This window comes from Cetorhinus maximus, chromosome 19 (genome assembly GCF_964194155.1).
Source record: "Cetorhinus maximus chromosome 19, sCetMax3.hap1.1, whole genome shotgun sequence".
NCBI classification, from domain to species: Eukaryota; Metazoa; Chordata; class Chondrichthyes; order Lamniformes; family Cetorhinidae; genus Cetorhinus; species Cetorhinus maximus.
Window position 1 is genome coordinate 72628510 of NC_135897.1, and position 21365 is coordinate 72649874.

At 41.9% G+C, this 21365-nt stretch overlaps 1 protein-coding gene and 1 long non-coding RNA gene across 6 annotated transcripts in view; one reads left to right on the plus strand and one right to left on the minus strand.

Annotated features, from left to right (window-relative positions):
* mecom (MDS1 and EVI1 complex locus) overlaps positions 1-21365 on the minus strand; it is an 804010-nt gene that overhangs the window by 274597 nt on the left and 508048 nt on the right. The window lies entirely within an intron of this gene.
* The window catches only part of LOC144693917 (uncharacterized), a 30451-nt gene continuing 27113 nt past the window's right edge, over positions 18028-21365 (plus strand). Inside the window, exons 1-2 of the long non-coding RNA XR_013579616.1 lie at positions 18028-18158; positions 18255-18450. This is a non-coding gene — a long non-coding RNA (uncharacterized LOC144693917). The remainder of the gene's footprint in view (positions 18159-18254; positions 18451-21365) is intronic.

The window sequence follows — 21365 nt, forward strand, 5'->3', positions numbered from 1 at the left end:
CTATTAATTTTGTCCTGAATTATTGTTTCTAGAAGTTCCCCCACCACTGATGTTAAACTGATTGGTCTGTAGTTGCTGGACTTATCTTTACAACCTTTTTTGAGCAAGGGTGCAGCATTTGCAATTCTCCAGTCCTCTGGCACCACTGCTGAGTCTAAGGAAGACTGAACAATTGAGGCCAGTGCCTCTGTAATTTCCACTTTCACTTTCCTCAGTATCCTTGGATACATCTCATCTGATCCTGGTGCCTTATCCTCTTTAAGTACAGACAGCCTATACAATACCAACTCCTGCTCAATTTTAAACATTTCTAGTGTCTGAATTACCTCCTCTTTCCCCATAGTCTGTGTAGCATCTTCTTCCTTGATAAAGACAGATGCAAAGTCTTCATTTAATATCTCAGCTATGCCCTCTTCTCCAGGCGTAAATTTTTGGACCCTAATCAATCCTACTCCTCCATTTACCATCTTTTTTCTATTTATATGCCTAAATAAGACTTTGGAATTCCCTTTTATGTTGGCTGACAGTCTCTTTTCATACTCCCTCTTTGCTTCCCTTATTTGCTTTTTCACCTCCCCTCTGAACCTTCTGTATTCAGCCTGGTTCTCAATTGTATTTTCTATCTGACATCTATCAGAAGCATAATTTGTCTTCTTTCACTTAAATTTATCCCTTGGGGATCAGAACAGGGGTTTTCACTTCAGTTGTCTATTGATGTGGAATGTGGATGTGACTCAGTTGCATCAGATCATTGCAATCAGAGAAGTTTTAGATACATCTTGCTCATTCAGCAAAGGATTTGAAGATGATTTGTTCAATGTTGTCACGTGTACATGGGAGAGAGCAAGTTACTCATGCATGACTTGCTGGTTGTATTCATTTTTACCCAAAGGAACTTGGATGCATCACTTTCATTTAACTCCTTTTATACCCAGAGAGCCTTTACTCATATACCAATGCCTATGCGCTCGTATTACTCTACATTTGTGACTACTCAGAATTAATTGCGAGACTATTTGTACCATTGAAGTAAAATTGTTAACAAGCCCAACACAAACCTCATTGTTCCCAAGATAAATTTTTTTTAAAATGGCCCTCTGCTATACAATGACGCAGGGCACAATGAACATTCATTAGAATACCAAGCAGACTGACTACTGATGAAATATAGAAAAAATTGCATTATTGTTGTGAATTTTATAACCCCAGGATATTTCAAAGTGCTTTACAGCCAAGGAAGTAGTTTCCAAGTACAGTTACTGTTGTAATATAGAAATGTGGCAGCCATTTGGTGCACAGCAAGCTCCCATAAACAGCATTGGGATAATGACTAGATCATCTGTGTTAGAGAGGTTAGTTGAAGGATAAATATTGGCCAGGACAATGGAGAGAATCTCTCCATCCTTCTTTGAAGTAGTGTCATGGATTCCATAATTTTCACCAGAGAGGTCAAACAGAGGCTCACTTTAAAATCTTTTTCAAAGGTGGCACCTCGTAGACTAGAATGTTACAAACTGAACGATGGCTGACAATAAGGCAGGGATTTTCTGGCCCCTTCATGGCGGGACCCACTCGGGGAGATTCGACGGCCCAGCTAAAAGTCCATTGACTTTCGGTGGGACCGGACAATCCCAGTGGTGGGCGGAGCTGTAAAATCCCGCCCTAAATATAAAACTTAATAAATGGTCCAAAAAATGAATGAGGAGGCTGTTATTATGTCTGTAAGGAGTCTCTGCCAACAATTATACTCCACTATAGGTACAAAACTAATAGCTACAGGCCTAAATTTTCGCTCCCTGGTCAGGAGCGCAGAGTTGGGATATTTCTGGGCTGTGGAACCCGACCCAGGAGAAAGTGCCCCAGAAGTTAGGATTTTTATGCCAGGGTGGCGGGATTTTCCGGGAGTCGGGTCGTTCAGTCCTGGAACATGTGGAGGCTGGCCAGGCAGAAGGCCTGTCTCAGCACTATCACTTCATCAAAAAGATTTTTTTTTAATAGCATTAAAACATAAAACAGGCCATGAGCTCAACCTTTCCACCCCCTCACACTTCCCACGACCCCTCAATGCGAAGAGCAGTGGGAAACCAGGGGATTGGGAAGCCTACAAAGACCAACAGAGGACAACTAAAAAAGAAATAAGGAGGGAGAAGATTAAATATGAGGGTAAACTGGCCAGTAATATAAAAGAAGATTGCAAGAGTTTTTTTAGATATATAAAGGGTAAGAGAGAGGCAAAAGTGGACATTGGGCTGCTGGAAAATGACGCTGGAGAAGTAGTAGTGGGGAACAAAGAAATGGCGGAGGAACTGAATAGGTACTTTGCATCAGTCTTCACGGTGGAAATCACGAGTAACATCCCCAAAGTTCAAGAGAGTCGGGGGGCAGAGGTGAGTATGTTGGCCATTTCCAGGGAGAAGGTGCTAGGAAAACTGAAAGGCCTGAAGGTGGATAAATCACGTTGACCAGATGGATTACACCCCAGAGTTCTGAAGGAGATAGCTGAAGAGACAGTGGAGGCGTTAGTGGTGATCTTTCAGGAATCACTCAGGTCAGGGACAGTTCCAGAGGACTGGAAAATCGCTAATGTAACCCCCCTGTTTAAGAAGGGAGTGAGGCAAAAGACGGGAAATTACAGGCCGATTAGCCTGACCTCGGTCGTCGGTAAGATTTTACAGTCCATTATTAAGGATGAGATTGGAAGTGCATGGTAAAATAGGGCAAAGTCAGCATGGTTTCATCAAGGGGAGGTCATGCCTGACAAATCTGTTAGAATTCTTTGAGGAGGTAAAGAGTAGGTTAGACAAAGGAGAGCCAATGGATGTTATCTATTTGGACTTCCAGAAGGCCTTTGACAAGGTGCCGCACAGGAGGCTGCTCAGTAAGATAAGAGCACATGGTGTTAGAGGCAAGGTACTAGCATGGATAGAAGATTGGCTGTCTGGCAGGAGGCAGAGAGTGGGGATAAGGGGGTCCTTCTTAGGATGGCAGCAGGTGACTAGTGGAGTTCCGCAGGGGTCAGTGCTGGGACCGCAACTTTTCACTTTATACATTAATGATCTAGATGAAGGAACTGAGGGCATCCTGGCTAAGTTTGCAGATGATACAAAGATAGGTGGAGGGACAGGTAGTATTGAGGAGGCGGGGAGGCTGCAGAAGGATTTGGACAGGTTAGGAGAATGGGCAAAGAAGTGGCAGATGGAATACAACGTGGGGAAGTGTGAGGTCATGCACTTTGGTAGGAAGAATAGAGGCATAGACTATTTTCTAAATGGGGAGAGAATTTAGAAATCTGGATTGCAAAGGGACTTGGGAGTCCTAGTCCAGGATTCTCTTAAGGTTAACTTGCAGGTTGAGTCGGTAATTAGGAAGGCAAGTGCAATGTTGGCATTTATTTCGAGAGGACTAGAATATAGAAGCAGGGATGTGCTGCTGAGGCTTTATAAGGCTCTGGTCAGACCACATTTAGAATATTGTGGGCAATTTTGGGCCCCGTATCTCAGGAAGGATGTTCTGGCTCTGGAGAGGTTCACGAGAACCATCCCAGGAATGAAAGGCTTAACATATGAGGAACGTTTGAGGACTCTGGGTCTATACTGGATGGAGTTTAGAAGGATGAGGGGGGGATCTGATTGAAACTTACAGAATACTGAAAGGGCTGGATAGATTGGACGTGGGGAAGATGTTTCCATTAGTAGGAGAGACTAGGACCTGAGGGCACAGCCTCAGAGTAAAGGGAAGACCTTTTAGAACAGAGATGAGGAGAAACTTCTTTAGCCAGAGAGTGGCGAATCTATGGAATTCATTGTCACAGAAGGCTGTGGAGGCCAGGTCATTGAGTGTATTTAGGACTGAGATAGATAGGTTCTTGATTGGGAAGGGGATCAAAGGTTACGGGGAGAAGGCGGGAGAATGGGGTTGAGAAACTTATCAGCCATGATTGAATGGCGGAGCAGACTTGATGGGCCGAATGGCCTAATTTCAGCTCCTATGTCTTATGGTCTTATGGCCTAATGCCAACCCATGCCACCTCATGCCCTCAACCCACTCTATACCCTCCATGACAACCTATGCCCCTGACCCATCACCCTTTGCCCTTACAGCTACCATGACATTCACCCAGTATCCAGACCTCAGAACTTTATTTTATTTAATCTCAGCATGGCTAAGTGTTTATTGCAGACTATATAAAAAACACTCATTCATGAGAACCTACTCACAAAATTTACGTTCCTTCAAAGCTAGAATCCCTTAGAAGAACACACATTTTATTCAATTGCTTAATCCCTTATAAAAACAAGCATTGTAATTCATAGCCCCACTTCAAAGAGTCTATAACCACTTGGAGCTGTCAACCAAATTGTGAAATGTAAGGCACCTCACTGTGATAATGGAAGGTCATGAAATCAGCCCTGCAGCACAAATCTAGTAATGTTAGCCCTCAGGCTTCTGTCAATAGACAGAGTGAAATAGCAAACAATGATTTCTCTTAAGCACTCCACAGTCTTTTTTCCAAGCTATAAAAGGCAGGAGCTTCAAACGCCTTGACAGCTTGACAGTTGCGTTTGACAGTTTTGACAGTTCCTCTTGACAGTAGCTTTTGACAGTTCCTGTTAAACTCCAATGAGTTTATGCACAGTTTACAGCCATTCATGTCCACTTTTAACAACCTCAAAGGGCACATTACCTCTCCCAAAGTTGTTCCAGGACCATATCCAAAAGAATACCACACCTCTCCAAAGGACTCTGCAAAGTTTAGACCTGCTCCTACCAGGTCTAATCTGCACACACCATGATTCCCACAACTGGCTAACGAAAATCATACATGATTGGAGACAGCTGATGTTTTATATGGGCAGCTGCCTGCATGAAATGCGAATGCACAATTCCTGGCCCGGGCCCATTTCTGCCTCCGGAAAAATGGTAGGTGCCATGTTCAAGGACTGAACATCCATATTTTGGCCTCTTCCACTATTTTTGCAATGACAGAGAGGCTCTCCGTCATTGTGAAAATTCAGGCCATGGAATACAAAGTAAAGCTAGTGAAGGAAGTAGAATTATTTGCAGGCACTTTTCCCTCCAGGATGGAGCTCTGTGCCTGTTTTTGCATGTGTGCACAGTGTTCTGCTCTCCTGGTGGCAATATGTAACAATAGAAGAACATAATGGGTGGAATTTACCGTGCCTGCTCACATCGGGCATCATGGTGGACGTGAGTGGACAATATGGCAGGAAGGCCAAATATCAGTTTCAAGTCGTTGTGAAACATATTTGTAACCGTCCGCTCTGCCTGTTAGTGGCGGCCAGGTTTCCCATCACTAGATGTTGGGAACTTCATTGTAATACGTCTGCATATCATTATAAGCCCAGCTTGCCGGAATCATCCCCCCATGATGTTTCATCCAAGCACGTCAGGTTTAACAACTAAACATCAGCAACGTGCACTTGGTGAGCTGCACTTCACTCGGGACTTTGAGGCTTGTTTACCTACCTTGCTTCAGGCAGCACTCAACCTCATCAGTGGTCATCAGCGCCAGGCTTCGCAGGCAGCACCACATCACTTTTAGTGGGGCTCACAGGCAGCTCTCTATTTACGAGGTTAGCCATAACGTGGGGGTAGCTTTTCAATGGCTGCAGGGCTCTGACTTTCTTGGGGAAGGGGGATAAGCGGCCTCAGGCAAGGGAACAGGCTGCAGAGCGAGGGCTGTACTGGGGAAGGGGGTGTCCCAGGATGCGTGCGGGGGCACATGTTGATCTGTGCAAGTGGCATCAAAATGGTGAGGGCTGAGGAGGCAGTCTCCAGAGGAGATGAGGTCAGCTGGAGAAGTGAAGGTGTTTGTGAGAGAGTGAGCAGTGATGTCCCTTGAGCTGGCAGTGAGTGAGATGCCAGTGAATATGTGATGGGCTTGTGAGTGTGCGAGTTTACATTGATAAGATGGTTGCCTTACCCTGGCAGCACGGATAAGATCATTCATCCTCTTTCTGCACTGGCGAACCTCTTCTGTGCTACGTTGGCACTGACCGTCACTGCCACTGCCTCCCAAGCCAGAGTGGTGACATTGATGGGCCTCCTGCAACCAAGGCGAGGGTAGAGGACATAATGGTGGGCTCCAATGGTGTCCAGATGGCATTATTGAATCGGGGGGGGCTGCAGTCTTCTTGCCTTTCGGGCTCATATCTTCTGTGCAACAGCCCTGGGCTGGAAGCACTGAGAGGTGCCCGCATGGCTGCACTTTAATTATGGCGCCCGGCTTGAGGAAGTGACGAGGTGACTGTGTGACAGGAGAATCAGAGGCCGCCCGCTAGCAAAATGGCGTGTTTCCCAGGAATGCACGATTAGTGAGGTGGATTGGGATGATACAGCGCGAAAACCCGCCATTGCAACCAGCAGGTAAAGCATCCTCTTTCTTGCCTGCTACAACACTTAGCATAAATCTGGGACGATTCCGCCCAACCACTTTCTCATAGCATCCAAAAGATTCTATGGTCATTTTATAAAGGGACACAGAAGTCTGTCACTGTCTGCACAACTTTTAAACCCATATTTATACGTCATGGCAAACTCACATCAAGCAAAGTGGCTTCCTGGAGGTGATCTCAGGCTACTTGGTTTCAGAAGAATAAATCTCAAATAAGATCTTTTATGATTCATTGACAAAATGGGAAGTGATTTTATGATGGTCAGCAAAAGAAATATAAAGAGCAGAATCTTACAGTTTTAGGCTATGAGCCTCAGTTGGGACCTGAGTCTGATTCTACTCTAACTCTCAGGGCTCCTGCCTTGGAGTTCTTCCAAGCATCAGCCAATTAAGAGGGTGGGCGGGTAGGTTCCTGAGGCTGTAGACCGAATCAGAGGACCTGCAGTGTTGGAAGGACAGCAGCCCCACCACCATAGGTAGGTGGTGCTGGAGGGGACAGTGAGGATACCTCCATCTTGAGGCAGCCTCCAAAGAGATATTTACCTAACTTAAATAAACCATAGCCACAGCTGCCAGACTATCTCTGCAGAGAAATCTCCTCCTCAGGATGGCCAGCAGCCGCAACTGTGGACCACCAATCAAAGCTGCTCCACAGGTTGGTTGCACACTGCTGCCAGGAGGGTAGCCTCTGCCGGTGATGACCCGCCTCCAAGAAGGTCAGCTGGAGACGGGAACGCATTGGCCTGCTGACCTGACACTTATCTCTCCGATGTTCCTCCAAGTTCCACCTTCAAGCCCACCCTTAGGGGATCGAGAAGATTCCACCCAAAGATTGCTTTAAATAAATTCTGAGAGTGTAAAATAAATGTCCATAGTGGGGAAAACATTGCTTGTGATCAGTAAAGTTGGCCAAAACCAGTCATGAAGGCACCTCCTACAATCAGGCCCACCACAGTGCTGATGCTGAATATAAATGCCAACTGAAGAAGTCTCATTTGAAAAATCAAGATTCCCATCCTAGTGTATCTGACATCCACTGTTGAATCTACCGATGCTCATTCCAAGCAAAAGGAGGTCTCATCAGTCACCAACGCAATAAGATGATGTTCTGCTATCTTTGTTGATATCAAAGGAGAGTCAATGATATTTCAGAATCAGGTTAAAACAATGATTGGAATATCATTGCTGAATGTTCAAAAAATGTGTAGGTCAAGATAGGTTTTCTCAGGCAGTGACAAGTGTTACAAGCACAGTTGTGGATCTCGCACGATTGGAAGGCCTTTAGTAATATCGCATCCACAATGTAATGCACTATTAATTCCAAAGAATCCTATTTAGTTCGAGGCACATGTCAGATCACGGGACATTGAAATTAAGTGCAACAGGCATGTGTTTGGTTTCAGTGGGATCAGGTGCCTTGATAAAGAATGGGATCATAGGCAGAATCTCATTCCTTTTGTTTGGAACATTACAGTTAGACGATTTTACTTAGTAAATAAGTTAATAAATAAATATTTCAAATGGCATTAAAAAGATAAATGTGATGTTCCAAATGGATTTTGAGACAGAAAAGTACAATGTGTGATGGCTCTGTGAGATTACAGGTAGAACCTGGGGAACAAAAAATACTTCTTAATTGAGTTTGACTAAGGTTTAAGGGGGTCTGATGTGGCTCCGTAGAATCTAAGATAGCACTTCTTTGCTCGTTGATTTACATTGGTTCCCAAACCAGCAATGCCTTGATTTAAAAATTCTCATCCTTGTTTTCAAGTCCTTTAAAGATCTCTCAAGTTTTATCAATGAGTTTGTGATCACGAAGTTCCATCCCAGTGATCCCTCCCTATCACTGTATCTTGCTCCAGCCTTGGAATCCTTCAAGATTCCTTGAATTCTAGCCTTGTGTGCTCCACCAATTTTTATCACTCCACCATTGGCTGCCATGCCTTCATATGTCCAGACCCTGAGCTGTAGAATTCTCCCCCTAATCTTTGCTGCTTCTCCATTTCTCTCTCCTCCTTCAAGATGCTCCTTTGGCAAAGCTTTTGATCACCTCTCTTAGTGATTTATTATGTTGCTCGCTGTCAAACTTTGTTTGATAATGATCCTGTGAAACACCTTGTGACATTTTACTACATTAAAGGCACTATATAAATGCAAGTTATTGTTGTAGTTGATAGTACCTGATAGAACTATATAAAGGCTATATTTAATAAGACTGTTGATCACCCATTAGTATGTAGTAACACCAACACATTATAAAAGTATTCTCATGACTTTATCTAATAGGTTGATTATTTCACACTTATTGTCTTCCACCGTGCCAAGCTGCCTCTAACTTGATGTCTTTATTTTTACGGTGCAGTAATAACGGCCTTCCTCAATTTACTGCCAGGTTGGAAATCCCAACCACTCAGAAGTTAGCAAAGTTACGACAGTGTAATCGTACCATCACTCACGCCCACAGCCTACAGCTGAATATTGATACATTACCCTCTCAAATAACAATACTCCCTCAGCAGAGCTGCATGCAGAGACAGACACGGGAGAAAGAAGGTGATTGACTTTTGCAGACAGAAAACGTGTTATATATTAGCCTTGTCAGCCATCATAAAGTATTCCCCTAAGTATCAGTAAATGCGCAATCTGTCCACTTCCTTGCACAGTCCCCCATCCTCCCAGCAGCATTCCCATTCTAACTCAACAGCATCCAGCTCTTAACAGCTGCTTAAAGCTGATACAAGCACTTCTATCTCTCAGCAGGCTATTCTTACATAACCATTTATTTTTCCAGATTTTTTTAAAGAGCCTGCAGGATTTAATTATGTACACAGACACTCCTATAAACTCTATTCTGAGAGCTTTATTGACTTTTCAGTGCGCCTGCATATTCCTACAATTAAACCAAATAAAACTTTCCATTTATGCCAAGCTTTGACCAAGTTTTTTTTATTTGCTGTAATAACGTTATCCAGTGCAAGGAGATAATAGACATCATGTAGAAAAAGCCCAGCCATTCATCTTAATCTTTTATTCAATCTGTTGGTTCCTTCACTTTCAGAATCTAATTCAATTCCAGCCTAGTGTTTTGGGCAATTAAAATGACAGGGGCAGGGACAAGAGCAAGCAGACATGACCTGCCTTATTCAGGTTTTAATATTGTTGTGGAACACTGTGCAAGGTGTGATTGGCCTGCTGTTTCAGAAAGTTGCTGTCTAACCTGGGACTGGTGAGTATAGTATTTTCAGTTTTCCGTCTAACAACAGCTAGTGACTGTTTTGTTAAGGCTCTCCAGCTGACTGATGACCAGATATCCTGGGTTCCACAAGAAGGGGAGCCGGAGGGAGAGGGAGAAGACGGGGAAAGCTGTTGCCTTTGTCTGCTGTCTCCAGTGCAATTCTGTGCTTTTTTTACAAGACTCCTGCTACCCTGCATTCAATACAGCGTGTGACATTTCATACACAGCAGGCAACCACAAGCACACCAGGCCTGTCTGTGGAAACCTACCTCTTTTTCATATATCTGCAGCAGAATTATGCACCTCAACTGCTCTCTAAGCTATTCTAATTTCCCTTCCCCTCTTTAAGATGCCCTGTGAGCCATGAGTATGCATTAAAATCTCCCTAAAACAGTTACCCAGAGGCAATGTAATTCCAAAACAAGCACCTAACACTTCACAGCTAAGAAGTAATGGATTAATTTGAACCTAATGTCGCCCCAGTTTACTGCTCCAAATGTTCTGCTGCAGACATAGCCCGGAGGCATAGTGTTGTGGCATGAGCACAACTCCTGGAACCGCAGCTACAGTTGGCTTAACATCTGTGCCTCACATTTACCATGTGCCTCATTATCCTGCGCCCCACTGTGCCTACCTGTCCCAATCAAGCTTCTCAGCCACAGGCTATCCAATTTTTCCCCAACTAAGAATCTTTGTTCTCTTTCTCACTTACTAAATTTCTGAGAGACCTCTGCACCCTTAGCGGTAGGGGTTTCTGTCCAGGCATACCTTATATGTTCTGCAGACTCTTAACATTTCTTTAATAAACAGAGAGAGAGAGAGAGAGAGTGAGAGAGAGAAAGAGAGAGAAAAAAGCAAAACATAAAAATGCTCCAACCTGTCACTAAATAAATCTCTCCCCCTTTTCCCCCGCTGGTTCTAATACGAGGCATGAGCACATCAGAAAGTTGTTTGTTTGACTTTACGGGGTTGATTTATTTTGAGAGTGTAAAGTGTGAACACTGGGATCGGCAAGCGTGCATTTTTGAGTTGAAGAAACCAGAGAAATGATTAGAGCCTACTTTTCAAATGAAAATATTTTTTCTGAATACTAAATGTTTTTACTGGGCACCACCTGATTTAACTTGAAGAGCTTGTTTCCAGTGAGGCCCTGAAGTATAAAATATTTGTTACCAAAGCCAATTAAAATACAAAAATGAATTAAATAGTCACAAGTATGCACTAAAATACCAGTTTACACACAAGTTATAATAGATACATTGTTGAAGTGTTGTAATTACTGCATGGGTTTTGGGTTTTGAAGGCTTACAATATACAAGAATCTAGATCCAAGGTTGTGCAGTATTATATGCTTACATTGGACATATAGAACTGATCATGTGATATTAATTTGATGACATCATTATGCCAGGACATTGAATAATTATCCTCACTTGGAAAATGTTAAATAAACTTTCCAATGCTGATTTCAAGGTATGATAAAGGCTTACAAAACATCTATTCAGCACCATTTCCCCTATGTCCACACACATGGGATTCCCAGAATGATGACCATTTAGATTTTTCAGGTAGTTGTCAAGAACTTGCCTCCATCTGGTTTATTTCAATAATAATAGCAAGACAAAGTATTTTCCAGCTCCTCTATTCTTGTACTGGATTCTGCTGAGACCATGTTTATCCCCTGCCTATCTATGTACCAAAATCAAATGTCTCTATCCTTCTTTAAAACATCTGTTTTCCACAGGAGTTCAATTGACCATAATGTTGGACTGAAAAGAAGACTCTGGCCAAGATTTAGTTTTACAAAGAAAATGAAAGCCTTTTTCATAAAGCCATAGAATCTTACAGCACAGAAGGAAGCCACTTGGTTGATTGTGCTTGTGTAGACTTAGACTTAGATCTTTCATGTGTCTAGTGACACTTGAGGCAGACAAAGCACATGCTTATGCCTGTTTCCATGGCTAGTTTTTCCAGGGACAGGTTTCCAGCCTTTTGCCAGGGGCTATAGCTTAAAGGGCGGCACTCCACATCAAGCATGGCTAACCAGGAGACTCTCCCGCTCTTACTGTCTACAAAAGGCATATTGGAAGGATTTACAGGTTGATAATCAATCTGTTTGGCCACATTATGAATGTGTCTCCCATGGCCACCAACTCCTGGAGTGGGTCTCGAACCCAGAGCTTCTGGCTCAGAGGCAGGAACGTGACCCACTGTACCACAAAATCTTTGTGCATTAGCAGGCTTCTTAAAAAAAAGCTTGCTTATAATTCTTCAACTAAAAACAATTAAAATAAAGTGAGGCTGTAACTTTAAATCGTTTAGGCAAGATCAGGGTGCAAACTGCCTCCTTATTTTATTAATGTGTTTTTCTGTTCAGTCGGGTTCAAAGCAACAGAATGATTTTAAAGGGGGCACTGAATTCACAGAGGACTGTTTGGCAAAGCTTTTTCTCTGCGGAGGGACAGCACCCAGGAAGGCTGGATTTCATTTTTGTCAGAGGCAGGTGATGCAATTACACCTTTTAACAGGACTTGCATCATGGCACAGACTTGTAAACAAAGAAAATCCATCTTTGAGCAACATTTTTTAAGCAGGCTTAAACAACTTAAAACAAGGGATCTGGGGATTTCATCTCATTCAATTGGAAAAACTTAATATTTTCACAATTGCTCTTTGGCCATCTGACCTGAGGTCTCTTAATGTGGCTGGGTGTCATAATGCTCCTGTGAAGTGCCTTGGGACGTTTCATTTTGTTAAAGGTGATATATAAATACAACCACTGCTTATTTTTTTTTATTAAACACCGAGGCTTATTACAATCTACTCCCACAGTCCCTAACACATCTTTCAACAAAAATGCCAATAAAGCAGCGGTGCAACCACCTCCCATCCAATTTTCTATCCAGTCCCTAAAATGTAATATTTTTTAAATATATGCTCCCAGGGACTAGACATATTGGCAAGGCTAGAATCAAAAGTCATTATCAGGTTGGACCCTGTGCATCATAAGAAAGCTCACATTCTTAACTGACAACTCTAAGCAGATATAAATTGTTTACCAATTGATTTTTTTCAAATTTTGGGCAAATGCTATAGAATGAAGTCATCTGTGGGATAAGGAACTTCAATTCTCAGCCTTAACCTAGTGATAACACTCTTGTCTCTAAATCTGAAGGTTATTGGTTAAAGCCCCCCCTTGACTGCATAATCTAGGCTGGACCGAGGAAATGCTGCACTGTTGGCGTCATCTTTCAGATGGGAAGAAGAAATGAACCCCTGTCTCTTCTCTCAAGTGCATGTAAAAGATCCCATGTAGGGAATTCTCCCAGTGACCTCACCACCATTGACCCCTCAAGCAACATCACAAGAACAGTTTAGAGCAAAGCTTTTGCCAGGTTGCACTGAATTTTTGATACAATTAACTCAAATTCAGGCAAACCCGTACAAAAAACAGTGGAATTCCTCGTGCAAGTTCAGAGCAAATTGGGTTTCTGTGAACTTTGCGGTTGGTTTAAAAAAGTCACACTGGAATCATGCCGCCACCACACCACCCAACCCTTCCCCCCCCTCCCGGGTTGAATTAATCACCATGGTGAGTTTTTGTTAATTGCACCCACCTGGGGCCTTCGAGGAGGCTCTTAAGTTGAAGCTTTTTAGAGCTTTTAAATAATAAAAAAATGATTTAATTTACTAAGTAGCAGCATGCTGTACTGTAAAGGAAAAAGTAAATGGTTCAGTACAAATGTTTAAAGTCATTTTCAGACATTTAAACAGTTGGCGGGCCAAACTCTATTAAGAAATGTGATAAACATATTTTCAACTGTATTAATAAAATTACACCAGTTTACCCTTCCTAATTGCATCAAGAAATACTTCTTAATGCAAGGAAAAGAAACATTATGTTCTAAAATACTGCTTGATTTGGTGATTCATGGATGATTTTGTGATTATGCAAATATGCTTGGGTGGTACTTGAACTGTAACTACGGGCAGAATTTTATGGCCCCGTTTCGGCGAGGGTGGGGCTGTAAAATGCGGTGGGCCTTTATAAATGCCATTGATGACAGCGGGAACGTAAAATCCCGCTGTGGTAAAATTCTGCCCAACATTTCTGAAAACCGGTGCAATTTTGAACTTCTGCACCCAAACTACTGATTGCACCCAAAGTCCAAAATCTACCCTGTTCTCTGTTTGGCAGACCTTGCTGTGTGCAAATTGGCTCCTTTGTTTGCCCACAAAGGAGTTGAAATGCAGATCACACGCCATTTATTTGAATGGCAGAGCAGGTTCCAGGGATTGAATGGCCAACACCTGTTCCTAATGTTCCTGTTACAACAGCCTTTACACACCAAGAATAGTTAATCAGTTGTGCAGTGCTCGCAGATTACCTGAGGGCGTGAAAGGCACCATGTAAATGCACTTTCCTTCTTCTAACAAAAGAGACAATAGAAGTCTTGAATGCAGTAAATCATTTTCTTGCTGATGACATTAAGTTACCATTGGAGTTGGATAATCTGGGGTGAGGCAAAAAATTACCAGCCTGTTCCCAATTTTTGCGATACTTCTACATCAGTGGTTAAGCAACTGGATAAAACAACTTAAGATAGAAACAATCAGCTCATAACCAAAACATCTGGAGCCACTGAGGATAACAAACCCTGCCATGTACTCAACTAACACTTAAGAAGGTGCAAGACATTTCCGCGTAGCCCAATCCATCACTACAGTAGGGACGTAAGCCATTCAACCAATCATATCTGTTCCAACTCTTTGCTGGAGCTTCATTTGGGTACAATCTCCTTTCTTTACCACCAGCAGTGACCATTTTTCTAATTTAGCATCTGCAAAGCATTTCCTGCCAATATTATAAAGATTTTTAAATCAACTACTCACTTGTCACTGCTGATTCATAGAAAACCTAGGTTTCAATGTATCTATTTCAAGAATCAGGTTGAATGGCAAAAGAACAGGAAGCACATTTTCTTGTTTACAAATAACATTGGCCACATTTATATACTGACCAGTTAATTTTATTGTCTTGTACAATGTGCCCTTTAACTGATCTGCATTGAAAGACGTTTAAGTTATGACAACTCTCTACCTTTTGCTTACACTAAATATTTTACCCAGCAATATATTGATACAGAGACTTCATTTAATACAAATTGCTGTGACAAACTTAGACACAAATAGACACCCTCAGTGTAAACTTTGTACAAAGTAACCAATACAGCTAAAAAGACCAATTCCCCTATATTGGGTGTATATTTTAATTAGTTAACAATTCATGAGTGGATTAAAGAACGACAGATTGATACACGACAAAACCACAGTTCTTCTGAAAATGATCAACCAACTGAAAAATGATATTGGCCACTCTCACCAACTCAATGAGCTTGCTGACAGGTGATTGCACTTGTGCAATGATCTCACTAGCCAGTGATTGCACTAACTCAATGAGTTTATTGATTGATGATTACATTAACTCAATGCTTTCGCTGACTAGCGATCACACCAATTCAATGATTTCAGTTAACCAGTGACTGCAATAGCCTAATAATCTATTTTGATCTGCTGTAGTGAATCATCATGTTTTTAATAAACTGCGAAAATTCATATCAGGAATACTTTCAGAATCCAGGGTGTTGCAACTCCAAATACTGATATCAGATTGACATTTGCAGCATAACTGACAGACTTCAATTATACCACTGACTGTAACTCACTGGGTATTGATCTCATCTACAAAGGAACTCTGAGTGCGATGCTTTCATACATGCAGAGAGCTCACTCACTGGCTAGTTAAATTTCAACGTAATGAAACATAACATTATGGGGAGAACTTTCTCCCCGTCGGTGGGGGTCTGAGCGAGAGCAGATGCGATCGGCTGTGCACAGCCATTTTACGTGATATGTACACGTACCCGGAAATGCTGAGTGCTCCCTGTGCGGGCGGGGGGAGGAGGGAGAGTCAGGGTCTGTGCTCTTTCGAGCATGCGTGAAAGACTGCAGAAATCTCCCTGAGGCACAGAGCTGCCTCAGGGAGATTAGTTTGATTATTATTATTTGAAATAAAGAAAAAAAAAATCATCCAGATATGTCCCCTCATGTGACAGTGACATGAGTTGGAACATGTCACTGATTTTTAATAAAAATTTTCATTTGACTTATAAAGCCTTCATGAAACCTCATGGATGAGGTTTCATGATAAATGCAAAAGTCGCCTAAGCTCGGTGCCTGCCTGCCAACCTTAAGGTTGGATGAGCAGCTATATTAATTCTTTTAATTGCTATTTAAATGGCCTTAATAGGCCTTTGATAGTTTGGCGGGTGTGCCGAACTGAAGATCTGAATGACATGCGGTGAAGTCGGGATGCACGCCTGACGTCGCCGTGCATCATTTTACATGTTGTCGAGCAGGGCCTGCCCCCTGCATGCCAACCAGAAGATTCAGGCCTTTGTCAACAGCATTCAAATCTCAAACAACTTGGAAAAGGAAAGAGCTACAGTGCACCCAAAAAAAAGACTTGCGTTTATATAGTGCTTTTCATGACCACCAGATGTCTCAGAGCACTTTGCAGCCAATGAAGTACTTTTTGAAGTGTTGTCACTGTTGTAAAGTAGGAAACGAGGCAGCCATTTTGCACATAGCAAACTCCCACACATAGCAATGTGATGATGAGCAGATAATCTGTTTTTGTGATGTTGACTGAGGGATAAATTTTGGCTGCGACACCAAGGATAACTCCCTTGCTCTTCTTCGAAATAATGTCTTAGGATCTTTTACATCCACCCAAGCAGGCAGATGGGCCTCATATCTAATTCGAAAGACAGTACCTCTGACAGTACAGTGCCCCTTCATTACTGCACTCAAATGTCAGCTTGGATTTTTGTGCTCACGCCCAGGAGTGGGACCTGAACCTGGAACCTTGTGGCTCAGAGGTGAAAATGCTTCCAACTGAGCATAAAACTGAAGTAGTGAAAGATCGTTGGAGGTGATGCCTCAAATCTCCAGCTTTAGCTCGTTTGAGATTTTGATTGGAGATCGGAATCCTGAATTATCCTTCCCTTTTTGCATCAAAGCACATCCACAGCCATTTTGCTTGATGACAAAAACAGTGCAATGGCACTGTATAGAACGGTCTCTGCATAAAAATAATTGTGCCACGTGGATATAAGAAAAACATCAGCCAAAATCCTTCACTATCTATTCAACACAAGCATTTCCTCTTTATGATAATGACACATTTCATTTAACAACCATTTAACCCTACATAACGTGGTCCCTAGTAAGAGCAATGAGTGTAGTTGAAATCCCCAAAGGGAACGCAAAACATATGTTCACGTTGCAAACCTGGCAGAGTTAATGGAGGAATCCTCCTTTCTTTCCCTCATTTCTAAAGAACTAGGCTGTGCTCCAATTCAGGAGCGGGGAAATGCAGGCCACCTCTCAATGTTGGTTAAGAGCATCAAGTGAAGAGAATAAAGGCAATCTTTGTTTAAAAGAACATGAGTCTATTGGAAAGAACCGCTCCTAATTGAACTGCCTCTACTTTAAATGGACAATAGCTACAGATGCATCACTTGATGTGTCAACAGCTGTCTCTCAAAGGTTATGCTATCAATTTGCCTTTTGTTGCTGCTGATGATGTGAGCTAAACAGCAGTATTGTCATTGATACACTTTTTTAAAGCGCCACACATTTCATTCTCTACCGTAGTCACCTCTCACTTCAAGGATCATAAACAGTTTCCTGTGAGTTACTGCAGCATCCCATTCTATGGGATCCCATTTAATATTCTATATGCAGACTTTCCAGACACTTGTTTCCACTTTTGAGTTTTTCCATTAAATTTCTGTGGTACTTTGTGCAGTACTGTCTAGCTGTTTGAAAGACGTTATGTAACAGTAGTGTTTATTAGTGTACTGGCCTTAAGCCCTTGCTTCATGCCTGGGCCAGATATATCCACTCCTGGCGGAATGCCTGGGTGATCTTTTGGGGCTTTACATTAGGAATAGGTTTTAACAATTTGAACTAAATATTCATATATATAAGTATATATATATATATATATATATATATAGAGAGAGAGAGAGACAGAGACAGAGAGAGACAGAAAGAGCTCACAATTAATATGAAGGCTGAGAAGTAGACAGAAGGCTTTAATGTTTCACTCAGTTTCATTGTACTGCTGTTAAGCTGAGACATAAAATAGTTCATAGAAATGTGACATTCTCTGTCAAAAGCAACCAATAAAACTTGTCAAAATGAAGGGTGGTTCTTGTTCTCTCATGCACTGTTTTGCGTGTGACTGAATGTCAGGAAATTAAACTAGACTGCAGCTCTCTCCTCCACTCATTCCTCAAAATACATATCTTGAGAACTTCAGGCAAAATTAAACATGACCTGACAAATTTTAAATAGAGAAGCGTAATAATTATACTCCTGTATTCACAGTTTAGACTCGTTTTGTGAGAATTCAGCAATGTGTCAAGGCTTTATATGCTGGTGAGAAAAAGTGGCAACTTTACTTGGCCATTCATGCCCCTGTGCAGCTATATACTCCTCACTAAGTTCGCAACATTCTTCTCTTTGTATCATTAGCCACTGGATCGACAACTACAACATACAATTGGTATCAAAGATCATCACCGATTGTTGTGGAGCATCTGAATTTGAAAACAACTGATAACCTTGGATATGAGACATTTTTCTCTAGGCTTAGGTTTTAAACCTGAAGATTCAGCAAGAAAAATTCTTTCCCCCCCATCTGAAATCATCATTGCTTGTACACAGGTCAGTGATGTGTGTCGGAAGCTAATACTGAACAGGATATGTCAGTGATTTCTAATTAGGTTTTCTGTGATTCTTACTGTCCCATCCACTTCTTTCTGTTGTTGATCCATTTTTCCATCTCTCAGTAAATGTATATATGCATTTTGTTGGGATTTTTTTTTTGACAACTGAGACACTGAAGCTGGGCACAATTTTGTGAAAAGTATTTGCACAGGAGGATGTGAAATACAAGCAGACACAATGAGAATATAAATAACCACATATATATATGTCAGTGCCACATATCATAACCCAAACCATACACAAATACACTTTCACTCATATTAACTTGCACACAGTGCCACTTCACCCATATTGTGCAAAGCCACAAATAAATAGCCACACACAGGCACCAAGAGAAGCATATCCATCCACACAGGTAGACATATTCATAATAAAATCTTATACCACAGAGAGAGGGCATTGGGCCCATGGTGCCAATGCTAGCACTTTGAAAGAGCCAACAAATGAGCCCCACTCTCCTGCTCTTTCTCTATAGCCCTTCAATTTTTTTCCCTTTCCAGTATATATCTATGTACCCAGCTTGTCAGCTTTTTTTTTTACCATATTTACCATCTTCACAAGTACTATCTGAACAAAAAGAAACAGATGTTTTGTGTCCTGATTGGCACAGCGTAAGTTGGCATTATTAGGTTTGGCTTGCTTCTGGGCTGGTTTGGTTAGACTTGGCCTGAATTGCAGATGAAATATTAGAAGATGAATGTGGTCTGGCTGCCAGTGTAATATGAAATGTGTTGTTTACGCTAGGAAAACTGCAGCCCATTCTAGAGATAACATGTGTGATTCCAGGCCCAGATATAGTTCTGCCTCTTTAGTATAATACCCGTAAAATTGACATTCAAAACAAAATTAGAAAAATGATAATTTTCAAACAGGATAAGTTATGAACATTCGCATCCATTTTTAATAATTGTTATTCTAACTGGTGCAATACGTGAACTTCACAATTTCATATTCAGCAGTTACAAGTTAATAAATATAAATATGGGAATAAGAACACATCATCTTGTCTATCATTTAAGTCAAGGTACAGAATGTACACAGATGTATTTAATGCCCTCCGTGCTTGGCACCAATTAAACACTGAATTAAAATTCCATAGTATCAAAAGTCTGACGTGGCAGAGGATTGGGTTCATTGCTGCAACCTGAAATAACTCATTTGCTTAGTTTATCATCTGGCACCATTTTTTAAGCCAGATTCATTTTTATGAAACAATTTTTGTCTACTTCCCCTTTCTTATTTTCCTTGTGCTATTAATCATGCATAAAGAATAGGGGCTGGGTTTGAACCTTTAAAAATGACAGGCGGGACTCCGATGTGGAAGTACCACTCCCATTTCCAACAAATCCCATTTTTCCCGGTGGGTTAAGGGGGCTGGGCATGATTCACATAGGCAGGAAACTTGAACTCAGCTGGGCCATTTGAACTCAATGCTGACTTCAAACAGACCCCATTTTGGCTGGTCAAAAGGCCTAACCCACGGTGTTGGAATCACACAATGAAGGAATAAGTGTTAATGCTCCTGAAGGGTGGGTGAGGTCTCTTTAATTATCAGGGTCTGAAATATTTTAAATCCACCGCTCTTTAAACATGGAAAAAGAATAGGCTGAAGCTGTCTGTGATAGTAAAGAAAAAACCTCTGCTGGACTGCTTTGATTGACAGACAATATGGTGTTGGTTAGAAAGAGGCATTACCATTGTTCATGCAGTTTCAATAGAGGTTTTTGTTGACATTTTCCTCAGGGCTTATTATGAATGCTTGGCTGGGTTTCAAAACAATAATTATCTCAGCAGGGGATTCTTGAGTTCATAGTTTGATTGACAGTTTAAGTAGGCTATTAAAGGATTAACTGTCTTTGGTGCGGGGACTGAATAAAAGTTTGTTTTTATAAGAGATTAAACACTTGAGGAGATTTAAAGATTTGAATGGGATATTTTCTTCACTCTCAAGTGTGCATGATTTGGAGCTATATTAGATTGTTAGAAGTTTTTTTTAATGTCTCCACATGGTTCCAGAGGTCTGCCCATGGATGATACTGGGCCAGTGGCTGTGGACATGGCTTGAGGGACATAAGGGGGCATGGAGGCATGTGTTGGCTAGAGAATGAAGGGTGAGGCCTGGAGGGCCTAATAGTTATGAAAACAACTGGAACACAGTCCCAGACAACCCAGGTGGGCCTTCTAACCAGCCTGCTTCAGCATTTGCCCATTCCTTCTCCACCCAATGGCTGCCTAGGATCTGCTCTGGGGGCAGTGGGCCAAACCCAATCCCACCCTGCTGCTTCCCTGGAGTGGACATTGAGTGATGGGGCCCTTTAAGCTGAGCTGGGTCTGCCAAGTCATGAAATTTCCTCACTTAAGCTACCCACCTCAGTCATGAAAATCCAGCCCTAGGTGATCAGCTCCCAATTTTCTGTCAAAGGCAATTTGCATTTTGTCATGAGGAGATGCATATGAGCAGCCTGTGGATGACAGTTGGAGTTTCCCTGGCTACCTATGGGAAAAATCCATACAGATCAATTGTTGTCAACTACCATACTAGTTAGTGCAGTGGAAAATACAGACATGGCAGTAAGTGTTGATAAGACAATGAAAAAAGTGAAAAGGGTGTCTCATCTGGACATTGCTGACCTTGCACAGGCTTCACTCACTGTTCACCATTAAAAGAAATTTGCCTTCTGAAGCAATGGTTGGCATTATGTGGTGTACATATGTGAAAGAAATAGAAACATAGAAAATAGGAGCAGGAGTAGGCCATTCGGCCCTTCGAGCCTGCTCCGCCATTCATTATGATCATGAATGATCATCCAACTCAATAGCCTGCTCCCGCTTTCGCCCCAAGAGCTATATCTAACT